Source organism: Nematostella vectensis, chromosome 1 (genome assembly GCF_932526225.1).
Source record: "Nematostella vectensis chromosome 1, jaNemVect1.1, whole genome shotgun sequence".
Lineage (NCBI taxonomy): Eukaryota > Metazoa > Cnidaria > Anthozoa > Actiniaria > Edwardsiidae > Nematostella > Nematostella vectensis.
Genome location: NC_064034.1, coordinates 6,034,591 through 6,049,318, shown reverse-complemented (window position 1 = coordinate 6,049,318; position 14,728 = coordinate 6,034,591). Strand labels below are relative to the sequence as shown.

At 38.7% G+C, this 14,728-nt stretch overlaps 2 protein-coding genes and 1 long non-coding RNA gene across 12 annotated transcripts in view; all 3 read left to right on the top strand.

Annotated features, from left to right (window-relative positions):
- The window catches only part of LOC5502675 (receptor-type tyrosine-protein phosphatase F), a 155,702-nt gene that overhangs the window by 82,299 nt on the left and 58,675 nt on the right, over positions 1-14,728 (top strand). The gene's annotated exons all lie outside the window — the stretch shown is intronic.
- LOC116610202 overlaps positions 1-14,728 on the top strand; it is a 48,308-nt gene that overhangs the window by 23,047 nt on the left and 10,533 nt on the right. The window lies entirely within an intron of this gene.
- On the top strand, positions 3,178-10,173 carry LOC125560968. Its single transcript, XR_007306980.1, has 2 exons — positions 3,178-7,232; positions 9,320-10,173. It is a non-coding gene; the product is annotated as an uncharacterized LOC125560968 (long non-coding RNA).

The following is a 14,728-nucleotide window of genomic DNA, read 5'->3' as shown; positions in this document are numbered from 1 at the left end:
GACTAGTGGGCCAGAAATTCCGTGCTCATGGCATGACTAGTGGGCCAGAAATTCCGTGCTCGTGGCATGACTAGTGGGCCAAAATCTCCGTGCTCGTGGCATAACTAGTGGGCCAGAAATTCTGTGATCGTGGGCACTGAATTTCTGGCCCACGAGAAGCCACGAGCACGGAATTTCTGGCCCACGAGAAGCCACGAGCACGGAATTTCTGGCCCTTTGTGTCTTGCTACTTATTATATATAAAAATAAATTATCAATAAATACAAGAATGGTTGCATTAGATTATTAGTCATAGGTAGCCCCATTTTCGCTCGGAATATCCAAAATATTTGAATATAAGAATAGAAAGAAAGATAAGAATCTGTTCACCCTTTAGTTTCTCAAATTTAAAGATTATATTAATTAGTACTGCCTCCTTCTTTATCTACATTGTCTTCTACATCGTCTTCTAAATTTTCTAAATCAGCTAAAACTCTGCTACGTAGTAGCTCTTTTTCATTTTCTATAGAAACAATGATACAGTTTCGTCCCTCTTGCAAGATGGTGGTCATTGCAATGGCTGAAGGTAGAAATAAGAGAACAGAATCACCTTCACCACAACACTTTCTCGCTAGAGTGGCAATACCATTGTCTTGGTCTGCCACTATTCCACTGCTGCCAAACTCGGGCCTTCCTGACGTGCCACTGACCAGTGCCCCAGTACATAGGTATTCAGGGAGGCTGAAATGAAAACAAAAAAATGAGTAAAGGAATAATCCAATTTCAAGTATCAATCGGATTAATTATTAAATGGGGAGCTGTAAGACTGGAATAACTTATTTAACTTTCCATTTTTTGGATTGATTTCGAGACAGCATTTGTTGCAACAGCACCAGAAAATACACATCAATCTGATTTTATTCATTTGATATTGTTGTGAGTGTTAAGACAAATTAATACTATATTGTATAAATGATTGAAGATTACAGTGGAATATTTTAGAGGACTGATCCACCAATTCATACCCCAATTCAGGAATTATACAAAAACCGTCCAACTTTGGTCATTGAACAAAACTTGGTCAAATATATTAAGAGGATATTTGGCCAAGGGCATTACTTAACTAATTTCTACTGACCTTTAGATTTGATATAAAAGTTCCCTGATTTTGAAGATGTGGCACCCTCATCTCAGATATTTTACATCGTCTATTTTTGTGATTAATGATATGCTGAAGGAAGTCAACTTAGTGAAGTTAACTTTAGCTACCATCTTAATGATATCTGCAAGTTATAACAAATTTGTAAGAAATTAGATTGGGATATTTTCTCACTTACAATTAATGTTTAATTGACAGATACAGTGAAACTGGGGACCTTCATGTGGCCAAAAAATAGTGGTTTGGCTTACACAGAAATTGCTTGGAAATTAAGAGGGTTTTTAACCAGAACATAGATAGATTACATGTATTTCAAATTGATATTGTTATCCGTCCAATAGTTATTAAAGTGGATATCACTTCTAAGAGGAGAAAAAGTGGACTAAGGGTTGTCCTTCAACATCACTAATACCGAAAATTCTGTCTCTGTCGATACCTGTTTTGGTTCGCGAGATATGAAGGATCAAAGATTTATCATGGCTCTAAGCTAAGAAAAAATACATGGCATAATTTTACGTCTAGTTTCAGAATTTTGGGTGTAATTCCAGTAAAATTAGGAAAAAATATTTGGAAAACACCCCTGAGATGATTAAAACTGGGCATAGTTCTACACTTAAGTGAATAAAGTTAGGCGTAAAACGAACAAATCTGCCTAGATTTGTCTAGATTTATGTCTGTATCGGCCGCCATTTCGAGCCCTGTTTATGCAAAGGTATCATGTGGATGACATGTCAAGAGGTAGAGTGCTAAAATCAGCCATTGTGTTCATAATCGATATCTTTGCATGAATAAAGCCAACTTGGCCTGACCATCATTGTGTAAAAAAATAGGCGATTTAGAAAAAAAATGGCCAATTAATTAGAGACATCTATCTTAAACGATACCTCTTGTCACGTCATCAAAAGGCCCGATGCACTAAAATTGTATTAGGGGTTTATAGATTATAAATATTTTATAACCTCACTGGAATCAATACAGTACATTGTCATGGACAGATGTTCTTTAAGGGTGTTTGTTCTTGTGCACTCCAACAAAAATGCCTGTTTCCCCCAAAAAAATTCATACAGCTTTTCTTGCTCCAATTTGGAATACATTGAACTTGTCAGACGATCTTGGTGTATTTTTTTGCTTGTTTATGTATTTCCAAATCGCTTTTTAATTGAACTTGTGCATTTCCAAAAAGTTCAAATTGCATATGAGCCTCTATTTTAATATTTTGAAAATCTGTATACTGACTCATGCAATTTATTCCAAAGAGGAACTCAAATTCACATAATAACCATTTACAAAAGTCAATTGTAAAGCACCTTGCTTGGTGTTAACTGAGTTAAGCAATTTACTTACTGTCAATGAGATGCTCATCACATCGCTGCCGTAGGTCTAATATACAGCCATCTTTGTCATCTTTTTTGGATCTTTTTGCATCACTTGTTGCAAAAAGGGGTGGTGTTTGTCTTTTTCGCACTGCTTGTGTAGTGTTGTGGTTTGGCGCTGTCTGTGTGGTACTGCTTTAGCTAAACCCTCAGCACTTGTACATGTTATTTTCCTTAAGTCACCATCACAATCAAATTGCTTAAAGAATTCTGGATACAGCATAACAGATCTGGTAGGCTTGGTAGCATTATGGGCAAATTCAAGCTGGAAGAAAAATACACTGATTAAGACCAGCTGGGCAAAAAATTTCTACCAATATATTTTCAATATGCTATCAATCATAAAAGTCTACTTAATAAAATACTGAAGATCAGCATTGGGCACTTTGGTATACTTTGGGTTCTGTTGAAATCCATAGGCAAAACTTGGACCCTCTCCACATGTTCCTATATTCATTCTATTTCATATTCATAACGGGATGTCGTACTGAAAAAAAAAATAGTGCAGCTCTGGTCTGATGAGACACTTTTAAGTGTTAGAACGGCTCACCTCCACTACATCTCTCGTTACTTCTTTGCCTCCTCTACCTCTAACTGTTGCAGAAGACTTTTTTGCACCTATTACATTTGAAAACTGTTGTATGCGTTTTCCGCCTTTGTGTAAGAAACCCTGTCAGATTCGATTTTGATATACCACAACTTCTCCTCGTTACTTCTTCCCATTTTTGTAAAAATCGAGATATTAAGGAATTACACTAAGGGATAAAGTTTGTGATAACAATGCAAAGACCCAGGATGAGGCCTGTGGCTTTATACTGTCTCGGTCAAGCTGCCCTGCCTAGCGGTACTTATTGCAATTACGCTTCAGGTCGCTTATACTTAAAAAATACACAACATAGGTTAATCCGGGAGTGTCAAAGCATCCTTTTGTTATATTTTGTAACAGGAAATTAGCTTCCAGCATAGTTTTTAGCAGTTAAGCTAGTGTAATAGCGCGGTCCAGGACATAGCATGGGATCATGTAGCTTAAGCTTTTAAATTTGTCCGAACTCTTACAACTCTTGCGTATAATACGAGGTCAAAAGACAAAAGTTAGATGGTCCATATTTTGCTGAGAAAACTGAAGTTTAACTTAAAAATTAATTAAACCAAGGCCAAAGCAAAAACGACGGTGAAATCGTACGACTACTTAACTTATAAAACAGAGATTAAACAGTGATTGGATATTTGAAATAGCCTCAGTTAAAAGAACTTACCGATTAGGAAGAATTCGGCAAACTTGATACCGGCACTTTTAGCATTCAGTTTAGACACGCAGGTAATGCTGAAACGGCCATTTAATTGACTTATTCTCAAAGCAAGGGGCCCGACACCAAAGATTTGTTTGCTAGATGTTGCACATTTTTGCTGCTGCCGCCTTCTGGAATCTGGACTTTTGACGTCATAGCTTCCTCTGACGTGTCGTGTGATTGGACAACAGACAAAAATTTGATTGACATCACGTGCTCAATCAACGCACTCAACTCAACAGTCACACATTCAGTCTCTAAGGGCCCGGTCGCACTAGCAAGATGTTCAGGAGATGTCAGGGACATTTAGGTGGACAAGTTTGTCCCGTGACATCTACGCACTATCAGACATTCTTAAATTAAGGTCGCACTGGTTGCAACATCCGTGGATCACGAGCCCTAAAAATAACATCGTATGTCATTCATCTGCTTTTCCTTCGCGCGCGGGAGATTCGAAGAGCAAATACTCTCTGCATGCTGCACGTCTGCACATTAAGTCATGAATAGAAAAATCTGCTGCTTTTCGTTTGAATGTACCTATACATCGGGCTGCGTTAGTCGGATGCATAGCTGTCACTGTTACTCAGTTAATTTCAAATGTAGTTGTCTATTATGCACTGAAGGCGAAGACGTACATGTTTGGCTTAGAATTGACCGTTCCTCACGCCGCCAGATTGTTGGAAAAAAGGGATTTTGGTAGGGATTCACCTTTAGCTTTGAAGGCGAAGCGAAGGTTTCTATTTGAGACCATTTACGTTTTTTTTTTATGTGAGTGACGTTCTTTGCGCGATAAGACTCAGTCATTTCATCATCTGTCAGTTTTTGAGCTTATCCAAACAGAGATGTCCTGAACATCTTGCTAGTGCGACCGGGCCCTAAAACAGCTCCATATTTTTCCAAGTCTTCACTCTTATGCTCTTTATATCGTCGTTTTCAATACCATGGACAACGATAGTCCAGGACCAGCACTTTTTACCAGTACACCGATAAAAAGCAGATCGATTGGCTTGCATAAAGAAACAAGTTCGTCGCCCTTCAAAAGGCAACGAATGACGATTTCTCGACTCCCTCAGATGACTGCATAATCTTTCATTCACAAGTCCCGAAAATAAACAACTATACTCCCTAGTTGTTGCCAGATTATTGGATGAATCTCGAAGTAGCGAGTTAGAAGAACTGTCTTACTCTCCAGTGGTTGCCAGATTATTGGATGAATCTAGCGAGTCAGAGATCGAGACGACACCCCCAAAAACAACAACACGTGAGACTCCTTGATGAAACAGAAAGCAGCATAGATTCGTTTGACGACTTCTTAAATCCACCCATATTGCTTGACGATGACAAAGAAAGCAGCAGAGTCAGTAGCCTTGATGCGATCATCCAGCCAACTACAGTAGATACGACTGTGATTCAAAGAAGTGAAGCTCAAGAAGACGACGAAGTATTGTCAGGTGAGCGCATTTTTTTTTCAGTTTATAACTAAGCACATCTTTTTGAATAGTCAAAATCAGTTTGAATTAGCGGGAGTTCGAGTTACAGTAGGCAAGTCAAAAATGCAAAGTTTTGAGTCATTCAAAACATAAATTTTATTGTTCGATTATGTTTGATTACTGAGTCCAATCAAAATCAATCGAACGATTTGTTCATGTAGCCTACAAGTAACTTACCGTAGTGGAATTGCAACCATAAAGACTGACTAAATTTCGACCAACTACTGTTGTAGTCTGATTTTACTATAAAACGATTCTCCCTCTTGCCTGAGCCTTTGGCCTCATGGGCTATTGGCTCCTAGCCTATTCGGGCTTGAGGAATAATGATTAAATAAAGTAGCCCATAATGTGATGAAGTGTTCCCCCTCGAAAAAAATACTAGTACTGTACAGCGAGTATCTAAAATTAGCTATTTGGTTGTTTGCAAGAGTTTTTCCTTTTAGCTCTAATGCCAGTGACATAAGCAATCACGAATTTTCTGAAGGTAAGAAGTTCACTTGTCAATATTTGTCTCTTTACACTAAGAGTTATTTAGTACATATAAATAAAAAACTACTTTACTACTCAATATGCAATAAGACAATAGAAAATATTGCATAAGTATCTTTCATCCACGATAAATAATTTATTCCAATTTACATATACATACTTTTTCTGTAAAGATTGTTTGAAAGAAATAGACTGCAGTAGAACCTCTATTAAGCGTCCACCTATTAAGCGGCCAACCTCTATTTAATGGCCACTTTTGAAATCCCAAAAATATCATATTTTCTAATCAAGTATATTATTTGGTACCTCTATTAAGCGGCCAACCTCTATTAAACTGCCACTTCTTAAGGTCCCGAGGTAGCTTAATAGAGGTTCCACTGTAGTTGGCAGTTAATTCTGCCATTTGATAGGAGCGAAATGGCAAAACACTGTCACAATCACTGGAAAGAGCTCCTGAAAATTAGCAAAAATAAAATACTTTTGGATGCTTTTGGGACTATCAGAATGGTGACCATGTCAGCTTAATGAAGGTGACCCCTTAATATATAGGGATACATTGGGCATTACTGTATACACATTTCAAATATAATATCCTTGAGTTTGTATAAGATGCATTTGCCAAATAAAAATGTATAAAGGCCTGACCCACTGTTCCCACAATGCACTGCTTCAACGCCATTTTTGTTGGTAACAGGCAAAACAAACAACTCTAAAAGTGAATCAGATTGGCTGAATGTTGCAGATTTCCATTGGTTTGCACATCAAACTGAATTTTCTCATGAATCGGGCTGTTTCTCATGTTTGGAATTTTGGAAACAATAAACATAATCAGTGCATTATGCAAGTCAGATCCTTCAATGTAAATACATACAAACAGGTACCCTTAATTCATAGCGGAGCCCGCGCGCTGAGCTCCATAGGTATAGAAATATGGTATAGCTATGCGACTTGGTTTTGTGGTCATCGCGCGGTTACCCTGTGGTGTCACAATCCATCCAGTCAATCGTGCAACTCCCAGGCCCCACTCGATCTTACGCTGTTGTGTGTTTTTACCGCCTCGCTTTGTACTGCAAAGTTTGTATGTTCACAGAAGAAAGGCAGCTTGAAAATAGTATTTAATGAGAAAATAAGCGGATTCAAATGGGCTGAAGTTTTTGAGGAAACGTTTTGTCTGAAGTACAAGCTGATATAAAATCCCGTGGCAGCAGCAGCAGCTAAAAAGAGGGCGAAGAGAAGAGGCTCTACACAACCATTCTATATTTTTTCACGTCTATATCTATGCAAGGAGATCCTGAGAGGAAAAGGCCTTGGATTGATGTCTGTTTTCAGCTATAAAAAGCATTCACTTGTGTTGACGAATTCCTTGCTAGCAGAAAGATCACGGTTTACAACAAAAAGCGAACACAACCTCTAGGCGACAAACATAAAGTGACCAAAAAAACTCACTGCCAAGGTGAGTTTTTGACGATGGTTTGTATTGAAAATATGCATTTCTTTTCATTTATTGTTGTGCTTTTAGAATGCTCGTTTGTTCGCTTTTTTTCCCAAAACCAATCGCTCAAACAAAAACACCGTACCAGCTTTAGTATGACGTCAGGACGACAAATCAATGTCATCTATCCTTGTTTCGATTGGCTAAAATACCATCTACTTAAATTCAGATTGGCTTATAATTTTGGCACTTGGATGGCTTTTATTCAACTGACAATCGCCATGAAAATGTTAACTTCGTAAATACTTACTTACAAGTTCTATAAATTCAGGCGTATATTCCTCACTGTAAGTAAGAATTTAACGACAAAAATACGTAGTAGTCTAGCTACTGTATCAATGACACTTAGCTTGTTCGATTTATACATTTGTTTTTAGAGTACAGATGTTTACAAGTTTTCATTTTCCCCCATACACTATTCCAGATTGGAAAAGCCTTCCGGCACACACCGCTAGTGCCAGTTCATTACTTTCATTTAAGACCTTAGTTTTGAAATAGAGCTGTATAAATTATTATAATATACTGTTTTAGTCTTATTTATGTACATTTATTTATCTTGGTATAATGCAACTCAGCTAACAGTAACCGAGCATTAAAACTGAGAATTCGTGGTCTAACAGACAATTTGAGCATAACAACATCCTTTGATATTCTTCGTTCTCTCTTTACTTTATTGACAGCGTTGAGATGTTTAATCAAGGCTGACAAATATCATCCTGTCATATATTTTTGAAGAAGACCTTTCTTGTCTTTATATCCTTTGTATTTAGTCTTTTTGAAGATACAGCAACTTTTTTCAACATTATCATAAATACTTTACAGTTACAAGAAAATTTGTTCATCGAAAATAAAATCCAAAAATACAACCTATATATTTTTTGCTCAAGCTTATATTGTCTGCATCTTGAATACTATCTAATGTGTTTATTTATTTTTTAATTCAAATAGTTATAGAAAATTAGTAAGGTTATATAATTGGATGATGAAAATATTAACACATTGACCCCTCAACCGGCATGTACCGGCTTTGGGAAGTACCACAACCCAAAAAATTCATAACTTCAAAATAAACACAACAAGATGAAGATACTCAGGCATCAGTCTAAGGGATAAATGGTCTTGCAGATATTCATCCAACCAAGGTGTTGGCATCTACTCTTAAGCCAAATAATAGCACAGGTTCTTTGACAAATCTCAAATCGAACAAGGAGAGAAAAGCAGAATCACCCCTCTCAATAAAACGCTCAAAATACCACACAAGGGAGAGAGATCAGCAAACACAGCTCAAGACACAAATAGATACCTTTATTCTGATCCTCCAGGTACATTTCCTTGGCCTTAAAACACAATGCCTCCATTCCTTGAAGGATTGTACAACCACGAAAATATCTTTACGTATTGCAAAGCATTCTGGGAGATCCAGTGGAAAATTCAGGAGGGGAGGGCCAGTCAACACTCCTCTCCCCAAAGTCAGATGGTTTTATATAAGTCTTTTCACCCCGAAGCCAAACAAATCAATTCCAGGTTATACAGACCCAGAATAGCAGTGTAAACAATTTTGGAATCAATTTGGTTTCAGAAAAGACAGCATTTAGGAGAGCTGTGGTGATTCATTAGAAAATTATTTTCTCATCCAAGCAAAGCCAAACAAGAAAAAATCATCAGGAATCCACCTTTGCTTCAAATATCCATAAGCAAAGCACTCAATTATCCCCCAAAAGACTTCATGATGTCCTGAGACACTCTCCTAATATGCTCATAGCTGTATTTTTGATGAAAAATACAAGCAACCATCAACTTGTGCTGGCTTGAGCACAACGACGAGGGATTAAAAGTGGGGACCGCAAAGCACTGTTGGAAAGCTTGGATACCACTGACTAGGTACAGCTGTGTTTGACTTTGACGGGCTGTATAAAACTCAGAATAGGGGGGGAGGTATCTGTTTTCAGTCTGTTTTTTGTAAATGCAGCTCCAAAAAAGCCAGGAGTCAATGGGTTAACTTGAAAGAACAACAAATACCCAAGTTAATTGTTTTCACTTTTATTTAGTTAAAACCAACCAAGGACTACCTGAGGGTCATGACTGATGCTAAAGGCTGGAAGGAATAAGAATAGGCAAATGTAGCCGGGATACTTACTTTGATACAGCAGGTATAAGTGAAATAGGGTTTTTAATGCAAGATGCTTTGTGACAATGATACTGTAAATCTGTAAAACATTTTTTATCAACCTGAAGATAATGAGAAAAGGGGAAATGTTATGAGAGTGCTCAATCAAAATGTTGCATTACTGTTTAAGTTTTTATCAAAAATATAGTCCCAGTTTTTTTTTTATCTCTCTGACTATTTTTATATGCAATTGATAATTATTCGCTGTTTCCCCTTTGCACCCTGAAACAATTAAAGTAGGTTAGGTTTGAAACTAGACATTTTCATTTAGCACTAATCAGTAATATAAAGATTTTTTCTTTTAACTTGCTTCCAAGTCAATTTGTTCTCCTCCATTTCATTGCATTTAATTTTGTTGTAGCATTAGAATGTGTGGATCCAGCTGCAGGGTTTCTGTAAAAAAAAATTAAAAAAACTGCAGGCCACCATGCTAAGGGGTTGGTTCACCAATATGTTATGCATGATTGAGGTATATATTTGTGGATTTTAATTTAATGGTGATAGATTATCACTAGTAAGTGGCACATGTAACTATATCATTCTATCTTTGGAATGCTGTTTCACCACTATTTGTTTCTTTGCAATGGCAAAGCCGGTCAGAATGTAGCTTTGATGCAAGTGTACATTAATGGAACTTCTATAAAAGGGTTTTTATTAGGGCAAGGTACTTCTTAATAAATCCTAAAAAGATAATAACAAACTAATGCTTTTTCAATAATAAATCTGTAAAGAAAACAGTTTTTATATCAAACCTAAAGGTAATAGGGAAAGGGGAAAATGTTTGGAAAGTGCTCAGTCAAGCTATTATTGTATTTTTGTGATATATATTTTTTAAGTAGATTCACATAAGTCCATTGCATTCATTTTTGAGTGGCTAGTTGGGTGGATCCAGGGTTTCTAAAAACAACTGGCCAAAGGGTGGGTGTACTAATATGTATTAATTTCAACGCGTTCTTCCGAATAATCAGTTGTAGTACATGGAAACTACAGTATGGCGTCTAAATCTTTGGAATGCTGTTACATCCTTGATATATTCTTCACAAGGTCAAATATTGTTAAAAAGAATACGCATAGTGGAACAAATAGCAATTTACCTTTAGACACTTGAAAAACATTCTCATCAACTAAGGCACCTTGAACTTTGACAGCCTTTTTTACACCAAGGTTTAGTACTTTCATACTGCATATTTAATATCATTGAATGAGTGCTTGCTTGATCCATTTGAAGGGGCCAATACAATTCATAATTACATGGCAGTAAAAATTGCTTTTTTTAAAACTCATTTAAAAAACATTCTTTCAATGCTGGCTCCGCTTTTAGGCAGTGCCTAAGTCTATATATTTCCTTTTTTTATATACGACTCACAGTATACCATTTTTAGTCTACTCATTATTGGATGATAGTATTGATGCCAATACCTCAAATGCTGACAGTGAAGATGAAAAGCCCAGGAGTTTGCCACAAAGTTGGGTTGATCAAGCTGATAACAATTGTGATAGTTTGGATAAACCCAAAGATATGGTACAATTAAATTTTTTGAATGAAGTATGAAACTTTGTTGGAATTATTTCGAAATAATCAGTCTAAAACCAGTATAATCAGTCGTCTAATGCAATGCCAGTATTGAAAAAAAAAAATAACAAAGGAGTGACTGACTAGGGATCTTTCACTAGTGGAACCCCGCACTACGGACACCCGTATTAAGCTTTTGCTGTACATAGGTACTGTAATCACAAGTTCTCTGAAACAATTTCTAACTGGATTACAGAGACAGGAATAAGCATGCAAAAACAATGTGGAAAGGGACAAAACTACATGTATGGTTACAGTACTAAGTTTGGAATTGGCCAGCAATCAGAACAGTTTCATCAATGTATACCAAAAAAGCTAGACTTGAGTTTTATTGCAGTTTGACTATTGCCGTTTACTGTGTGATATCAGTTTTAAGTGTTTTTGACGTCTTTTGGAACAGGTCTTGATGGCAGTCCGCATTAACGCATTAACTGTACTTCATTTAAGTTAAAGGAAGATGTTTATTTTTATTTCAGATGTTCTCTCGCTTGATGTTAGCACATTTCAATGACAAAAATATCTTCTTGGATATTTGCAATACTGAAATTAAAAAGAACATTGACAAATGGTTGAGACACATAGGAAAATCAAGATATGTTTCACCATTTCTTAGCAAAAATGTGGATATTGTTGTAACTGACGGAGTAAGTTTGGAATCAAATTCTCAACCATTTCAAAATCAAAAAAGCATTGCAAATCGCAGTAGCTTAATGCTGCAAAAAAGCTTTAAAGGTAAGAGGCTCATCATCCCTCATAAAAAATTCAAAGAAATGGAAATCAAAATCATTATGTGAAGAGAAATATTAGCATTAATGAAAGCAAATCCCTTCTTGCCAAAGAAGACGTGTAAAATAAAATAAAAATTATCTACAATGAAGCTAAACTCAGCAGCTTTTATCAAAGTGGAGGACAGGTCAAGAAAATACAGACCAGAATTTGCTACATGGAATTCATTTCCTTATTTGGACTTTAACACTGAAGGTCATGTATGTAGTAAGACGTTTATTGTGTCTAAGATACTCTAAGGTGCTACCATACAATCGTAGTCCGATCGCTCTAGGAGGCCGCTCTCTAACTCCGCCCCAGTCCCCTTAGTCCCTCTGCTAATACAGGTAGCCCAATACTACATCTCCCCTTTTAACAGTAACCTAACATACAAACGTGTAACTTATGGTCTACTTCTAAATTGACCTATACAAGTAAATATTCTAACATTGTTCTAATGGTAACTAACAGCAGTTATTGTCAATCAGTATTCTTCAATGTATCTGCAAGGTCTGCGACGCACTCTCTCCGATCGCCTCAGGGTTGGCTGCTCTGGCATAGGGCACGGCTGTGGTACTCGATTCCCATCTCCTTGTGTGGGTCCAGACATTTCATTGAAGGTCTCTTTCTCCGAGACTGATGGTTGTTGTACCGGGAGAGGGCTCGACTGGCTTTGTATTGCTTCCGGAGTCGTGTATCTCTCGGGAAGTATAGGGGCCCTGTACTGTGTAGCAGCGTATGTTGGCTGAGGGTTTGGAAAGGTTCTTCTTACCTGTCGACGGTTTCGTCTCCGCAATCCCTTTGGTGTTTGTATTACAACCGATCGTGGGGTTTCGTGTGGCCTGATTATCGTCCCCTCCGTCTTTAGGTCTGGTATCCATACTCGATCACCTTCTGCTAACTCCTCCCCCTCTGCAACTCTGTGTCTGCGGTCATAGTCTTCCCGCATTTGTCTTCTGTACTCTCTTTCTTTCTTTCTCACTACATCATTGTCTGGGAGTTGAGGTTTCAACTCGTCAGGGTGGCACGGTACTCTCGTTTTAAGTTTGCGACCCATACTTAGCTGTGAGGGAGAATATCCGTTGTGAAGCGGTGTGTTTCTGTAGCTTAGAAGAGCGAGGTACTCGTCATCGCACTTCTTCAGAAAGTTCTTTATTGTTACGACGGCTCGTTCCGATTCGCCATTTGACTGGGCGTACCGAGGTGATGAAGTTATGTGTTCGAATCCCCATGTTGCCGCAAACTTGTTGAACTCTGCAGAGGCGAACTGTGGTCCGTTGTCGGTAACTAAGATATCTGGGATTCCATGTCGACTAAAGGCATTCTTCATCTTGTTTACTGTATCACAGGCTGTTAAATTCTTGCTCACCAAGTATAATTCGATATCGCGCGAATAGTAGTCGATTATGTGCAGGTAGTGTCGGCCTTCATGTTGGAAGAAGTCTGCTCCGAGTTTGGACTACGGTCGCTCTGGGAAATCTGTTCCCTTCATCGGTTCTATATGTTCCTTCCGATATTTTTCGCAGGTGGCACAATTGCGAACCATCTCTTCAATTTGTTTGGAGATTCCGGGCCACCAAACGGACGATGCTGCATTGTCCCGTGTCTTGGATATGCCTTGGTGACCATCATGTAGGATGTAAGATAAAATATCTGGCCTGAGACTCGACGGAATTACAAGTCTTCGTCCCCTCATCAATAGGCCTTCGTGGGGGGATAAGCTTCCTCTTTCACCCCAGTATTTCTTCACCGGCCCATAGAGCTTCTGTTTGGTTTCTGGCCACCCATTCTGTACGTAATGCATCACGACTTTCAATGCGTCGTCTCTCTTCAGCTCTGACCGTATTTCCTCTAGTCTCTTGTCGGATGCTGGCAGGTGTAGCAGTATGGTATTCACATCACAGTCTGCTTCAGCGTACATGTGGTCAGACTGGCACGACGTCTCAGACCTCTTTTCGTTTAGTGGGTACCTAGATAGTGCATCTGCGGTATAAAGTTCCTTGCCTGGAACGTGCCGAGTATCAAAATCGTACCTCATCAGCCTCATTCTGAAACGCTGTATGCGTACCGGCAGCTCATCGATCATCTTGGAAGTAAACAGGGGTACAAGGGGCTTGTGGTCTGTTTCGACAGTGAACTTCATGCCTACCAACCGGACCAGTGCTCTTGGGCCCACGTGGTTGCTAATGCCTCTTTCTATCTGTGCGTATCTGTACTCGGTGTTTGTCATTGATCTGCTTGCATATGCAACAGGACGCATTTCTCCGGATGGCTGCTTCTGCATGAGTACTGCCCCCAATCCAAAGCTGCTTGCATCCGCGGAGACTACAGTCTCTTTCTCGGGGCTATACAGTGCAAGCACTCTCTCTGAAGCCATTTCTTCTTTCAGGTCATCGAAGGCATCATCTTGCGCCTTGCCCCAAACCCATGCGCTATTCTTCTTAAGCAGGTCGCGAAGTGGTTGCGTCCTCTCTGCTAGATTGGGACAGAACTTCATTAGTTGGTTCACCATCCCGAGAAATCGTCTCAGACTAAGGATGTCCCTAGGTACATCCATGTCGACGATAGCTTTCACCTTGGCGATATTTTTCTTGATCCCCTCGTTATCGATCACCTGTCCAAATGTACTCAATCTTCTTCACTGAGAACTTACACTTGTCTGGGTTCAGTGTCATGCCGATTTCCGTGATGCGGTGAAGGACGGCAGCCAGTCTCCTATCGTGCTCCGCTTGGTCTTTTCCAACGACCAGGATGTCGTCCATATGACATAGTGTGCCTTCTAGTCCAGCCAGCTCCTGGTCCATTTTCTTCTGAAAGTATTGCGGTGCAGAGGAGATTCCGTATGGCAGACGGCGAAACATATACCGCCCAAAAGGAGTGATAAAGGTAGTAAGCTTAGCGCTTCCCTCGCTTAAGGAAACTTGGTGGAAGCCTGAGTTAGCGTCCAGTTTG